This window comes from Leucoraja erinacea, chromosome 7, assembly GCF_028641065.1.
Source record: "Leucoraja erinacea ecotype New England chromosome 7, Leri_hhj_1, whole genome shotgun sequence".
Taxonomy (NCBI): domain Eukaryota; kingdom Metazoa; phylum Chordata; class Chondrichthyes; order Rajiformes; family Rajidae; genus Leucoraja; species Leucoraja erinaceus.
Window position 1 is genome coordinate 8,094,479 of NC_073383.1, and position 13,934 is coordinate 8,108,412.

The following is a 13,934-nucleotide window of genomic DNA, read 5'->3' on the forward strand; positions in this document are numbered from 1 at the left end:
CTAATACTGAAAAACTAATAGCTTATATTTATAACACCCTACTAAACAACGAGGTACCAGCGACCAAACCTTATAGATACAAATGGGAAAATGAAATAGGTCACCCTATAACGAAAGATATGTGGGACGAAAGTTTACAACAAATACATCAATGTTCATTAAATGCCAGACATACTTTAATACAATTCAAGGTCTTACATAGACTACACTACTCTAAAATAAAACTAAATAGAATCTTCCCACAAATCTCTCCTATTTGTGATAAATGTCTACATCTAGAGGCTAATTTAACACATACGTTTGCAAACTGTATAAAACTTAAACATTTCTGGACTGATATTTTTGAAATAACTTCAGACGTTATTAATACAAAACTGGACCCAGACACAAAATTAATAATACTTGGAATATCAGAACAAAGTTTAACACTCACAACAAACCAAAGAAATTTCCTCGACTACAGTATAATAATCGGGAAAAAATTAATATTAAAATTTTGGAAAGGCCCTACAACCCCCACAATTAAAATGTGGATTACGGAAATGTCGGAGACCCTATACTTAGAAAGAATTAGACTCGTCTTAATGGACAAAGAAGATCTTTTCGATAAAATCTGGGCTCCATTCATTAACTATCTGAAGGGATAGATTGGCACAGCACGAGGACCCAACTGAAACTTGAACTCGGGATCAGATGAAAAGCTATACTTTCTACGAACCTGTCTCCATTGACGTATTACAGGTAACCCATTCCACCTCTTCCGTTTTTCTGTTTTTTTTTTATTTGTAACTTTCTACCCTCTCTTTCTATAAAAAATAAAAACACTAGAAGCAGAAGTAATTGATAATTGAAAATTTTAATAATGTATGACTGATGTATATGAAAAGTCTTTTTACTATAATATGTAACTATACTTTATAATATGTCTACTTCTAATAAAAATATTATAAAAAATAAAAAATAAAAAAAAGCATTGTGACAACTACTTGAACCACATGACATACAAAGCTAAGGACCACATGCTGGTCAATGCTTGTTGGTTGACGTTGACATGGAGATGATGGGGCAAAGGGCTTATCTCTGTGCCCTCTAACGATGATTCTAAACCAAAATTGAATATAATTATAAATGTCATCATTAACCACAAGGTGGCCCCCATGTGTTAAATCAAGCTGGACCCCATAAGCTTCTTCATGAGGCAAACGTTAAACAACTGCGGACCAAACAAACGTTAAACAACTGCGGACCAAACAAACTCCACTTTAGAGATGGATGCCGGAATTTTACTGATAAATACTAAACGTTTCACCGCTTCAAATGAAATATTGTTCATACCACTGAAAATATCTACTTGGAAAAGCATTTGGTAATTGTTTTATTTCGCCCAACAAGGCAGAGGCAATATATTTGTCCAGAGGATGAACATATTCATACAGATGCCAATCCAGCAGAAAAGTAAAACAACATGAAAGTATTACCAGGCTTAGTAAAGTTGTACGGAGTGAGGATCAGTCCAGTTGACCTTGTCATAACTGTCTCAGTTCACACCAAGTGCAATATAATTCCAGCCCTAGATCTCTGCCAGGTGAGAAAATGGAAATAGAGAGAAAAAAAAGTGTAATTATTGGTAAATCAGCAATTTCCGGTACGGACAGGAAATTCTTTCAAGTAAAGACATAAAATCCTCAAATGTAATCAATTACAAATCACCAGCCAGAGCATTGATAAGTTTACTCACGGCCATAACTAAACATTTCTTGCAGGCCAAACTAAATTTGTTCAGGATTGGGTCGGAAATGGACAGTGCTTACGAAGAAGTAATTTCATGCTCACAATCCTTTCCACTGTATGAGCGTGTCAAACAAATACGTATAACAGGAAATCAATAGCTCTGATAATCATTGCCAAATGCAAAAAATGCATAACAAATTATTTCAGAACTATAATGCAACTGCTCTAAAAAAGATTTGGAAACACATCTTTGCAAAATATGCTTGTGAAAATTTACAATGGTAACCAACATGTGTGTTTATGAACTAGTACAATCCAAACCAGATGCTGCATTAATATACAAATGAAAGCAACAGCTACAGGATAAAGCAGGACCACAGGAGCTGGCTGATGCTCCTTCAAGAACCACATGTCACACTGAACTCTCCTCTTAAGCTCACAGATGAGTTATAGGTGAAATGGGAAGAAAGACCAAGGCTAAAGTAAGCAATTAAAAAAAAAAATCAGCACAATAATCACAGAATTGGTGACGATACTGACGGGTGTCAGGGGTTATGGGGAGAAGGCAGGAGAATGGGGTTAGGAGGGAGAGATGGATCAGCCATGATTGAATGGCGGAGTAGACTTGATGGGCCAAATGCTCTATTTCTACAACTATCTCTTATGATCTTATGAAATGTTGAAAATGAAAATCATTCCAAATGTACCTTCATAAAATGCAAATGCCACACAAAGCAACTGACTGGGATTATATTAGTTTTAAGTCCTATACAATTATATTAAATAATTTCAACATTGCTGGGAAAGTATTTTTATGCAGAGGAAATGTAGGGAATTGCATCTGTCTGAAGAAGGGCCTCAACACGAAACGTCACCCATTCCCTCTCTTCAGTGATGCTGCCTGTCCCGCTGAGTTAATCCAGCTTTGTGTCCAACTTGGATGTTGAAATATTAATAATCAGTTAGGGAAGTGTAATTTTACTTCGGAGTCACGCGAGTGACTACGTGAAGAACCCGCTTCAGCACGCATGCGCGGCATTACGTTTCAGCAGGCAACAGCGCGGACTCCGGGGAAGGAGCGTTCCGTTCGCGGAAGGGGTAGAGACGCCACCAGGACCGCACTCGCTGCGGTCCACGGACAGGGAGCTGCGCCGATGCCAGTCCAGCTGCAAGTGGCCCCCCTTTGACTAGGGAAGGAGTGTTTCGGTCACGCAGGGGAGAGACGGCACAGGACCACACTCGCTGCGGTCCACGGACAGGGAGCTGCACCGGTGCCAGTCCAGACGCAAGCGGCCCTTGGACTCCGGGGAAGGAGTGTTCCATTTACGGGAAGGGGAGAGACGGCACAGGACCGCACACACTGCGGTCCACAGACAGAGCTGCGCCAGTTTCCAGTCCAGAGGCAGCTTAAGGAACAAGACTCCAAGAAACGTGTCCCCAGCTCGGCTCCAGCAGACAGGCGTCTCATCACAGGGGGACAGAGGGCGGTAGGACCGCCAACCCGGCGCTCCGCCATCCCCGACACCGAGCCGAGCCCAGTTCCACTAGCGCCTGAGCAGCGGACTGGATGTCAACAATCCGGCCGGTGGTATCCGATTCGGCAGACGGGGACGTCTCACCGCCCGCTTAGGGCAGAGACAGCCGCCTGAGCCGCATGGAGCGGCTCGTGGAGCATAAGCTCCAGCGAGACTTGCTTTATGGGGAGCAGTTTCGCAGAGGGAGTTCAGGCACTCCCTCCACAGTGCCTCATGCACTGGCCATTGCTTCCTCCTCATACGAGGACAGCTTTGGCGACCAGAGCTGGGCTGGTCAAGAAGAGGGGCACTGGCTGAACAACATCGGGAGTATGCTTGAGGTACAGGAACAGGAAGAGCTGCTGGGTGTGGCCGCTACGTGGTTTCACCACGAGCAAAATGGCTTCAGTCTTAACTGAGGCCGGCCTACTACCTGTCTTTTCCAAAAATCCTCTCCAAGACAGGTAGCCATGAGGCGTTGGTTTTATCACACCTCCCCTAAATTGCATTTACTCAAAGTGCCCGCCATTATTGGGGGATACATTGAGCAGCGCATTTAACCTAAATGTTTTTTTTAAATGCATTTGATACCTGACGTCGGCTATCATGTCCACCTGCTCATTCCAGAAGGGCAGGGTAGTATGGCAAAACACCTGACCCTAATGTTCAACAGTATACCCCATAACTTCTCTAGTAAAGTCACAAACCTGCCCTCAATCTATGAAATTAACAGGATTATGAGAACGCCGACCTCACAAGCACAGATCCTGCTACCTGGCACTTACCAAACCAGTCCTTAAATACTGGACGAAGTGTTCAAACTATTCAGCACAAGAGGGCAGAGTCTGGAATGAGCACCACACAGAATACCAGACAGCAGTACCTCTCCGCGTCCACCAGCGGCGTCTACCTCATGGTACTGGTGAAAGCTCGGGGCCTGCATGCCAAACCCGTAGCATTTTAGGCCACGGCCCAGAGCAGGCCCCATGGAAAATGTGCCACCCCCCAACAAACATCGTCCCTACAAGAACAAGGAACCAGAAACCAAAGAAAACAACAATAAAGACAGATAAGTATGGTTCCTACCATCACATAAAGGTGAAGGGTTTGTACTAACAAAGGGTGGGTGAATCACGCCTGGTTAGGAAGCTATCACTTTGGTAGTTATATATAATATCTTGCCACCAATTTAGCAAGCATCCCAAGGGGTCTACCCTCCCGCGATGGTGAATGTCGCACCATCATTGCTAAACCACTTGAGTATTCACCAGGTATACCCATTCATGGGATTTGTAACTACTACCATGGGACCAAGGATACTTTATGGTAGCATCAACCTTGAGGATGCGTACTATTCAGTACCTTCTCATATAAGTTTCGGATATACCGCAGTTACCTGGATGGAGTAACCATGATGAGCATTGCGGCATTTAAGTCAAAGCTATCCAGTATCAACTAGCCCTGACACTTAAGAAACACCCGTCATGGCATGTCTATATTAACGACACATTATCTTTGGATACAGCTTTAGCTGCATTAGCTACTAACTTATTTAGCGGGCACTGCCATATATCCAGATATTAGGTGACCATCCACAACTTTGTCATCTGGTATTCATTAAGACTTTCAGTTATGGTAACGTTAACCACCAATCAACTACGTGGCAAAGTAATTGGGATAGCAGCAGCATTACCAGCTACTGAACATTGTACCTTTCCTATGAGCTGAGATACTAGTGTTCAAAACTATATCCATACCTGTGATATGGGGGCAAATGGATTAATCTGGAGTGTTATCATGGAATTATCGGCAGGAAGGATTATGGTTGTACACTTCCACCTGTTTTGAGTTACATCTTATGTGTCCTGATGTGTTGCTGAGCTTGTAATACTTAGTGCCAATGTGAATTGACTTAAACGTGTTATATATTAACTTACTTAATTCTAGTGAAGCATTTGCTCAGTAATCCACCAAATTTGCATGTTCATTTATAAGTTAACAACATCACAGTGGTGGCATATACCAAACCACTTGGGCGGAGAACATCGATATTAGGTGACAATTTATTAACAATTGGTAACCGTATGTCGTCAAACATGTTTGACCATCAGTAACCTCACCTATCAGGTGAGCTAAATACTGTAAACATACATTTAAACCAAAAATATTTGCTGAAATTACTAAGCAATATGGACACCAGATATCGATTCCTTATATCCAATCAAATCACCACGTACTAACTTACGTCACATGAAACCAATTTCAAGACAGCGGCAATGGAGACATTCCCGCGTATTGAGGGGTGGGGGAAATCTAATCTCTAAATTCTCCTTTCCTTCTACCTCTTCAATAGGTACTACGGCTTCATCAGTCGGGTATTACGCAAATTACAGTGGACCAAGTCCACAGGCATGGTTCCCAGTGATCCTCGATATGGTCATTAAAAGAATTGCAAAATTGGGAAGACCACTGCTGTGTTTGGATCAGCAGCACTATCAACCTGATGACAGCATTCCGTCGCATATCCTAGGGAACATACCTGAGGACCATCAAGAAATGGGACACTCTTTTCCAAAAACAGGAATTACACATTCAACTACAACAAAAAACTATACTGGAGCTCCTGGCAGGTCTTCACCACAATGAAGGAAATGTTCTGTCAGCCTACTCAACTTGGGTACCGCTCACTGGTGATCAGATACAGGAGAGGTATATTCAATCCATTCCCCAGAAATAGGTACACCCAAATTGGGATATCAGTATCCTGACATACCTTAGGGGATGATCACCAGCCAGGTCACTCACCCTGGAACAGCCTACCCTGAAGATGGACATGCTGGTGGCCTTACATCAACACAAAGAGCCAGTTCTCCCATCTACTGTGATGGGACAACATGGTTATGACACCAGATAGTGTCACATGCCCATTCAAGGGTTGGCCAAACAGAACAGACCAGGAACATTAGGTCCAGTCATGAAATTCCGGACATACCCACCTGAACCACGTTTTATGTGTCATGACCCACTCAGAGATCTACATCGACATAAGGAATACCGAGGGAGAGGAAAAAGCCTTATGGGTCAGCCACAATAAACCTCTTGGTCGGGTGACGAGCTAAACTATCTCTAGTGGCTCAAGCAGGTACTGGGAGTTGCTGGAGTAAATACTAACGTGTATAAATCTTATTCCACCAGGATAGCTCCCACGTCAGTGACTAAGAGAATGGAAGAGCCTATGGACCACATCCTGGCTACTGCAGGGTGGTCTAGGGAGTATACGTTCCAAACTTTGTTAACAAACCACTGTCAGAACCTGTATCGTTTGCAGAAAAAGAATCTGCAAAAATTATATAATTTAAGCCCAGGGGAGCAATTGGTCTTGTTGTTGTTGTTAATAACACCATTATTGTTTTTACAAACAGATTCATGGTTGATTACGATAACATACTTCCTCCCTCGACTGACTTCGGCAGCGAGTGAAGTATGAACTGTTACACGGTTTGAAATCACAGAGCTTTGAAGTCTTCACGTAGTCACTCACGTGACTCCGAAGTAAAATAGTAAGATTAAACGAGAACTTACCAGTTCGAAGTTTGATCTGTGTTTTATGAGGAGTTACGATGAGGGATTACGTGCCCTCCGCTCCCACCCTCATTATATGGATCAAACTAGCAAACTGATGTCTCCTTGTCTTTACTATGTTTACTTCAAATAACTGTGTCTATCTGTGATTCCACACCGCTGCTTTGAAGTATGCCGCGCATGCGTGCTGAAGCGGGTTCTTCACGTAATCCCTCATCGTAACTCCACATAAAACACAGATCAAACTTCGAACTGGTAAGTTCTCGTTTAATCTTACTATTAAATGCTGTCAAATGGTTGATCGTCAACAAGCATGCCAAGCTGAGGGGGTCCCAGGTCCAATATTATAGTTCCTCCATGCTCCTAACATACAGGGGCAAGTATAAACTGACTGGAAGTAGACATGGAAGTAGCTTCACTCGGATCAGCTCAGACCTTATCACGGCTTTAGTCCAACATCGGATCAATGAGCTGACTTGCAAAGGTGAGGTGACTATGACTGCTGTGACATCATTCTGGGATTTGGCCTTGTGGCACCAATAACAAACTAAAGCTAGTGCTCACCAAAGGGAAAACACTCGAATGGCTGGAGCTACAACTTGCATCTTCATTGCCAAAGGTCAATTATCTCTTTTCCAGAACATCAATGCAGGAGTTCCTCAGAGCAGTATCCTGGGCCCTATAATGATTAGATGCTTGGGTGGGAAGAAACTCCAGATGCTGGTTTACACTGAAGATAGACACAAAATGCTGGACTAACGAAATGCAGGCAGAGTCTGTGGACAGAAGGAATGGGTGATGTATCAGTTTGAGGGTCTTTACCCTAAACGTCACCCATTCCTTCTCTCCAAAGATGCTGCATGTCCCGCTGAGTTAATCCAGCATTTTGTGTCTATCTTCAATGATTAGATGCTTACTTCTGTAACAAGGTCAGAACAGGGGATGATCTTTGATGATTGCATGATATTTCATTCTACTTCTACAAGTGACTGCTCTGAGATTCATCTACTAAATGAACTGCAGTTGTTTGTTGATCTGACAATATCTCTCGAAGAACAAAGGCAGCAGGTACATGGGAACACCGCCACCTGCAGGTTCCTCTCCAGATCGCACACCATCCTGACTTGGAGCGACACTGTCAGCCCTTCACCATCACTGGCTCTCAGTCCTACAACGCCATCCCCTGTGGGGGCATCTTCACCAGAAAGTGACTCAGCACCATCTTCTCAAGGCCAATTGTGATTGGACAACAAATGCTGACCTTGCCGGAGATGCCCAAATCACAAAAAAAAAGATCAACATGTCCTTTCTGGTAGGGAGAGAGGGTCCAATTGCAGGATACAAAATCCACCATTATGCACTTAGACAGAAGGTAGACAAAAATGCAGGAGAAACTAAGCAGGTGAGGCAGCATCAATGGAGAGAAGGAATGGGCGATGTTTCGGGTCGAGATCCTTCTTCAGGCTGATATTGGGGGTGAGGGAGGGGCGGGAAAAAGAAAGGAAGAGGTGGTGACAGTAGACTTGTGGGAGAGCTGGGAAGAAGGGGGAAGGGGAGGGGAAGGAGGGAGAAAGCATGGAAATTGGAGAAGCCATTGTTCATACCAGTGGGGTGTAAACTACCCAAGCAAAATATGAGGTGCTGTTCCTCCAATTTGCGCTGGGCCTCACTCTGACAGAAAGGTCAGATTTGGAATGGGAGGGGTAGTTGAAGTGCTGAACCACCAGGAGATCAGGTTGGTTAGTGCGAAATGAGCGGAGGTGTTGAGCGAAGCGATCGCCAAGCCTACGCTCGGTCTCACCGATGTAGAGAAGCTGACACCTGGAACAGCGGATGCAGTAGATGAGGTTGGAGGAGGTGCAGGTGAACCTCTGCCTCACCTGGAAAGACTGCTTGGATCCTTGGATGCCCTAGGAACAGGAGATATGTTCAGATTTCGGATTAGGTTCATTATTGCCACTTGCACCATTGAGGGGTGCAGTGAGAGGAAATAGAAACACAGATAAAGCTAAAACTAATTTAATTCAACAATGGGCCCTGCCAGCTACTGCAGCAACTTTGAGCTTGGGTATAGACTTTAGTTTTTACCTTCCAAATATGTTTTCTTTAATAGCAAACTAGCTGTCCAAATTTAATTCTAAAACAGTATGAATCTCAAGTAAATTTTAAAGATAACTTGTTCTAGATTTCTACTTTATTGCTGACAGTTACAGCAATAAACATTATGTCGTTTCAAATTAAGGTATCTTAGTTACCAACCAGCTCTTTTTCTCGGTCCACTCCACTAGAATGCATAGAAAAAGAAATCTATAACTTTGTACAAGTTACCTACAGGTACTTCCCGACTGGCATAATAGGTGAGTTATGTAAACTTGCACTTACGTAAGCAATTCTTTAACCCTAGTGACACCACGTGGACTCTGCGTCGGAGCTCCTATGTGGTCTCCACGTCAAGTCAGTCGAGTCTGCATTGGAGTTCCCACGTGGACTCCATTTCAGACCTCCCACGTGGTCTATGTGTCAGAGCTTCCAATGTGGTCTCAGCTTTGGAGCCTCCACACAGGAGCTTCACTGTGGTCTCTGTGTTGCATGCTCCCCCCCATGGTCTCTACACCGGAGCTCCCCTGTGGTCTCTGTTGCTTCCCCCATGGTCTCTGCATCAGAGCTCCCACATGGTCTCCGCGTCAGATGATGTCTGTGTCGAATAGCAAACTTACAGGTGTGCAGCAGCTCTTCCGTTTCCAACTTATGTAACATGCGGCTTACGGAAGGGTCGAGAAGTAACCCTTTTGTAATTCAGAGTGTGTCTCTATACTATATCCAAACAATAATGCCTACTGCAGAAACATCGTGCCAACATAAGCAGACAGCACATACTTCAATGTACCAACTACTGATTAAGGCAACACTAGCAATTAAGTTGAACACATCAGAATTTCCACTGACAGTTACAGTGATAAATATGTCATTGCTCAGCAGTGCATCTTCACCAAGCACACAAACCAATTAAAAAATGATACATCTCCAACTGTTGGCAGCCTAATAGAGGATGGCAGAGTCTTAGTATCCTCCAGAGAAGGAGCCATCAAAGACAAGAGCTGTGAAACAACATAGCTCAGGATAACATGTAGAAAATAATGGTCAAGGGATATTTATCACGATGGTGCCCAGTAAAGAATGCTCCCCCACAGGACCTAGTACGCTAGCACTATCCTACACATTAGGGATAATTTACAATTCTTAACCTCAAAACCTGTATGATTTTGGATGTGGGAAGAAACATCCTCGAGTTGTACTTTACCGGAGCCCTGAACTCGACTTGGATAGATGAATAGAAAAGGTTGAGAGGTATACGGTTGAAACACAAGCAAATGGGACTTGCTCAGATAGACATCTTGGTTGGCATGGACAATTTGGGACAGAGGGTTTGTTTTCATGCTGTATAATTTAGTTTTTAGTTTAGGGATACAGCGAGGAAACTGGCCCTTCGGCCCACCGAGTCCGCGCCAACCAGCGATCCTCATACACTAGCACTATCCTACACACAAGGAACAATTTTACCAAAGCCAATTAACCTACAAACCTGTACCTCTTCAGAGTGCGGGACAAAATCAGAGCACCCGGAGAAAACCCAAGCAGGTCATGAGGAGAATGTACAATCTCCGTACAGACAGCACCCACAGTCAGGATCGAACCCGGGTCACTGGCGCTATAAGGCAACAACTCTACCGCTACACCACTGTGCCGCACAATGACTTCACGACTATCTACAAGAAGCATTAATAAAGTGTTGGTTAACGATCATTCTCCTGTTCCCATATTTTCTTATAAGGTTGAAGGAGATCATTCAGTGCATGGAGTCAACATCGATCCTCGGAGCCTACTCATTCCCTCACTTGTTTACCTACAACCTATTCGCCTCACAGACCCATCAACAGCACATTGTTTCTCCTATTACAGGAGATAATTTACAACAGCCAACTAATCTGTCGACCTCCATGTCTTTGGATGTGGGAGGAAATTGGAGCATCTGAGGAAACCAACATTGTCACAGAGGAAACATACAAGCAGGAGGCTGCTCGGGAAGTCAGTATCAAACCTGGGTTACTCGAGCTCCACAAGGTGCTACTCCACAATGTATCAAGATCAAAGCGGCAACAAGAGTATTTATTGGAGCCTATGTTAGTCTCAGTAGTTATAATGATTAAGTGGGGTCAAGGAAAGAGCGTTCACGTCGCGACCCAGTTTCCACCAATCTTTCCACCACCAAGCACAAGAAGCGCAAGACAGACACCATTGTATGCAGATGCCAAGAAGTATGCCCAGCTCTGGCTGAACAACTTGTAATCTTGTGTGTGGACTCGATAAGAAGAAGAAGATGATGATTAAGTGATCTTCCCCTGTCTGATTTTATCCCTGAAGAACCTCAGAAGGTGTCAAAGTTGTTCTGTATTTGAGACCAGATTCAAGAAGGATTTCAGACAGCAGGATTTCAAGATTCAAGCAACATTTCAAGCAGATTCAAGCACTGGTCGGCATGAGTTGGACTGAAGTGAAATATTTCCACCTTTCCAATGTGGCTTATCCCCAGTTATTTAGCTTACTTGCACGGAGTTACTTTTTTTGTTTTTTTGTGCTCTTTCCCATTTTCAGATCAGGTGAAAACCAGCCAGAGCTTCTCAGACCAGGTTACCAGCCAGCTGCGTATTTCTTGTGAAAGTAACAGACTTTACACCAGAGAGTGTGAGAGATAGTAATAGGCAGAGCGATGGAGAATGAAACAGAATGACAGAGAGCATGAGAGCAACTGAGGGAATAAAAGTAAACCCTCTTATTGGCCATTTGAGCGTATGGTCAAGACGCAGCTGGCTGGCCTTGGGGCTCAGCCACATTGGAAACGAAAACTGCAAGCAGAGAGAACTGGGGATTAGGAATAGGACACGGGGAGAACTTGGAGTTAGAGATGGGAGAGAGACAATTTCCTGATTTCACCATGGAGCCTCATTTGGAAATATTTCATTTTAGCATTTCATGTATATGTTCTTGGTGATTTTCTTTCCATTGATATATCTGAACAAGGAATAGTGAGCTGCAAATTAGGTCTACTTTGTATGCCCCAGTATTACATAAAATACCCAGCTTTCAATTGTACTTTCGAGAAGATAGACACAAAATGCTGGAGTAACTCATGAGGACAGGCAGCATCTCTGGAAAGAAGGAAAGCAGAATCTGCAGTTCCTTCCTCCATTATACTTTAAGGAATCAGGCTGTGATGCAAGGGAATGTCAGAAACGGGCAACAAAATAATGTTACAGCGAGTTAGCCTGACATTCCCACTGATTGTACATGTGCTCACATTTGTAATCTTTTCCACATTATGGTGTTATTTGGATTTTGTTAATTCCACACAAGACCCTCTGCAGAGGAAATACTGGGAATCTGTTCCACTGCAGATGAAAGGTCGTCACCCTGAACCTTACCAACTCTGTTCCTTTCTTCGCTGCTACGGCCTGACCAGTTGAGGTAACAACCACCACCTATAAGTGAGGGATGAGGTCAGTGCTGTGGTGAGAAATAATTGTGGCTCAGCAGATCATGGTGCAGAACTAGAATCAAGCTAAGAAATACCAAAGGGCAGAAAGAATTGCAGCAATTTTCCCAAACCAAAGCTGCAATATTGATCAGGATATAAATCAGGAAATTAAAGGCACAATACATGTAACAGGTGTAATACAGAAATGATAGAGGATTTTAAATAGTTTTGTTTAGTTTAGTTTAGTTTAGAAATACAGCGTGGAAACAGACCCTTCAGCCCACTTAGTCCATGCCGACCAATGATCACCCATACTCTAGTTCTATCTTACACACCAAGGACAATTTACTAAAGCCAATTAACCTACAAACCTGCACATCTTTGGATTGTGGGAGGAAAGCGGAGCACCTGGAAAAGACCCACGTGGACACGGGGAGAACGTGCAAACTCCGTACAGAGAGCACCCGTAGGCAGGATCGAACCCAGGTCTCTGGCACTGTAAAGGGCCTGTCCCACTTTCACAACCTTTTTTACTCGTGGACATTTTTCATCAGGCTTGAAAAACGCCCCGACCTACTTGATGCCACGAGTACCTACAACTAGCATCACGGCCTACTACGACCTACCTACGACCTCGTGACAACCATGCTGCGAGTATGAGTCAAGGGCAAACTCTGCAGAGGTCGTGAATTAGGTTGTGAAAGTGGGACAGGCCCTTAAGGCAGCATCCCTACTGCCGCGCCACATGTAAATTGGAAAAGTCAAAATAGGAAACTAAGAGGTATATTCGTACAGGAGTCTTATTTCAACATGATCAGATGCACAGCATGCACAGAACATTTGCCATAATATGTATACAGAACCATTATCTTCAACATAATGATTGTTTTAGGTTAATTCTGCTAATGCTTGTTTAGTTTAATGTTAACCCGTCTTTCTGTTTTAACAGCTCACTAATTTAGCTACTTTTTCATCATTTTCTATTTTTCTTTTGGATTTCCAACATTGCCAACATTTTCATTACTACATTCCAAAATATCCCACAGACCCTGTCACATCTTTTAGGCTGCAACAAAGGCAAGTTAATTCACAATCTTCTGCCTTCGGAAACGTCACCTGAGGTTTGATCGTTATACACTCTTTCTCATGGCTATGATCACATTGAATGGCTGTGCTGGCTGGAAGGGCCGAATGGCCTACTCCTGCACCTACTGTCTAGTGTCTATAAATGTTAAGGCGGTATGATGTTGCAGCACAACTTTTTCCAGTATTTGTCAACATTGCACTGCTCTGTAAATTCTTGGCGAAGGAGGACGATGTGTGTACTGATGGGTGCTCTGATTTGCCTGGATGTAGCTGAGAAACCAATAACCTTCTATCTATGGCCTGACCATTCACAGGAAGATGCAAGGACACACATGAGTCGCGCTCATGAAAAAATGGAGCAAGGTTTAAAAAGAAGACAAGAGTGAGCTATTTAGTTTAATTTAATGATACAGCGCAGAAACAGGTCCTTCAGCCCGCCGAGTGTGCGCCGGCCAGCAACCACCGCTCATTAACACCATCCTACACAC

At 43.6% G+C, this 13,934-nt stretch overlaps 1 long non-coding RNA gene across 1 annotated transcript in view; it reads right to left on the minus strand.

Moving 5' to 3' along the window:
• Positions 1-763: 763 nt before the first annotated feature.
• LOC129698615 (uncharacterized) overlaps positions 764-13,934 on the minus strand; it is a 90,196-nt gene continuing 77,025 nt past the window's right edge. The window contains exon 2 of the long non-coding RNA XR_008723686.1: positions 764-1,578. This is a non-coding gene — a long non-coding RNA (uncharacterized LOC129698615). The remainder of the gene's footprint in view (positions 1,579-13,934) is intronic.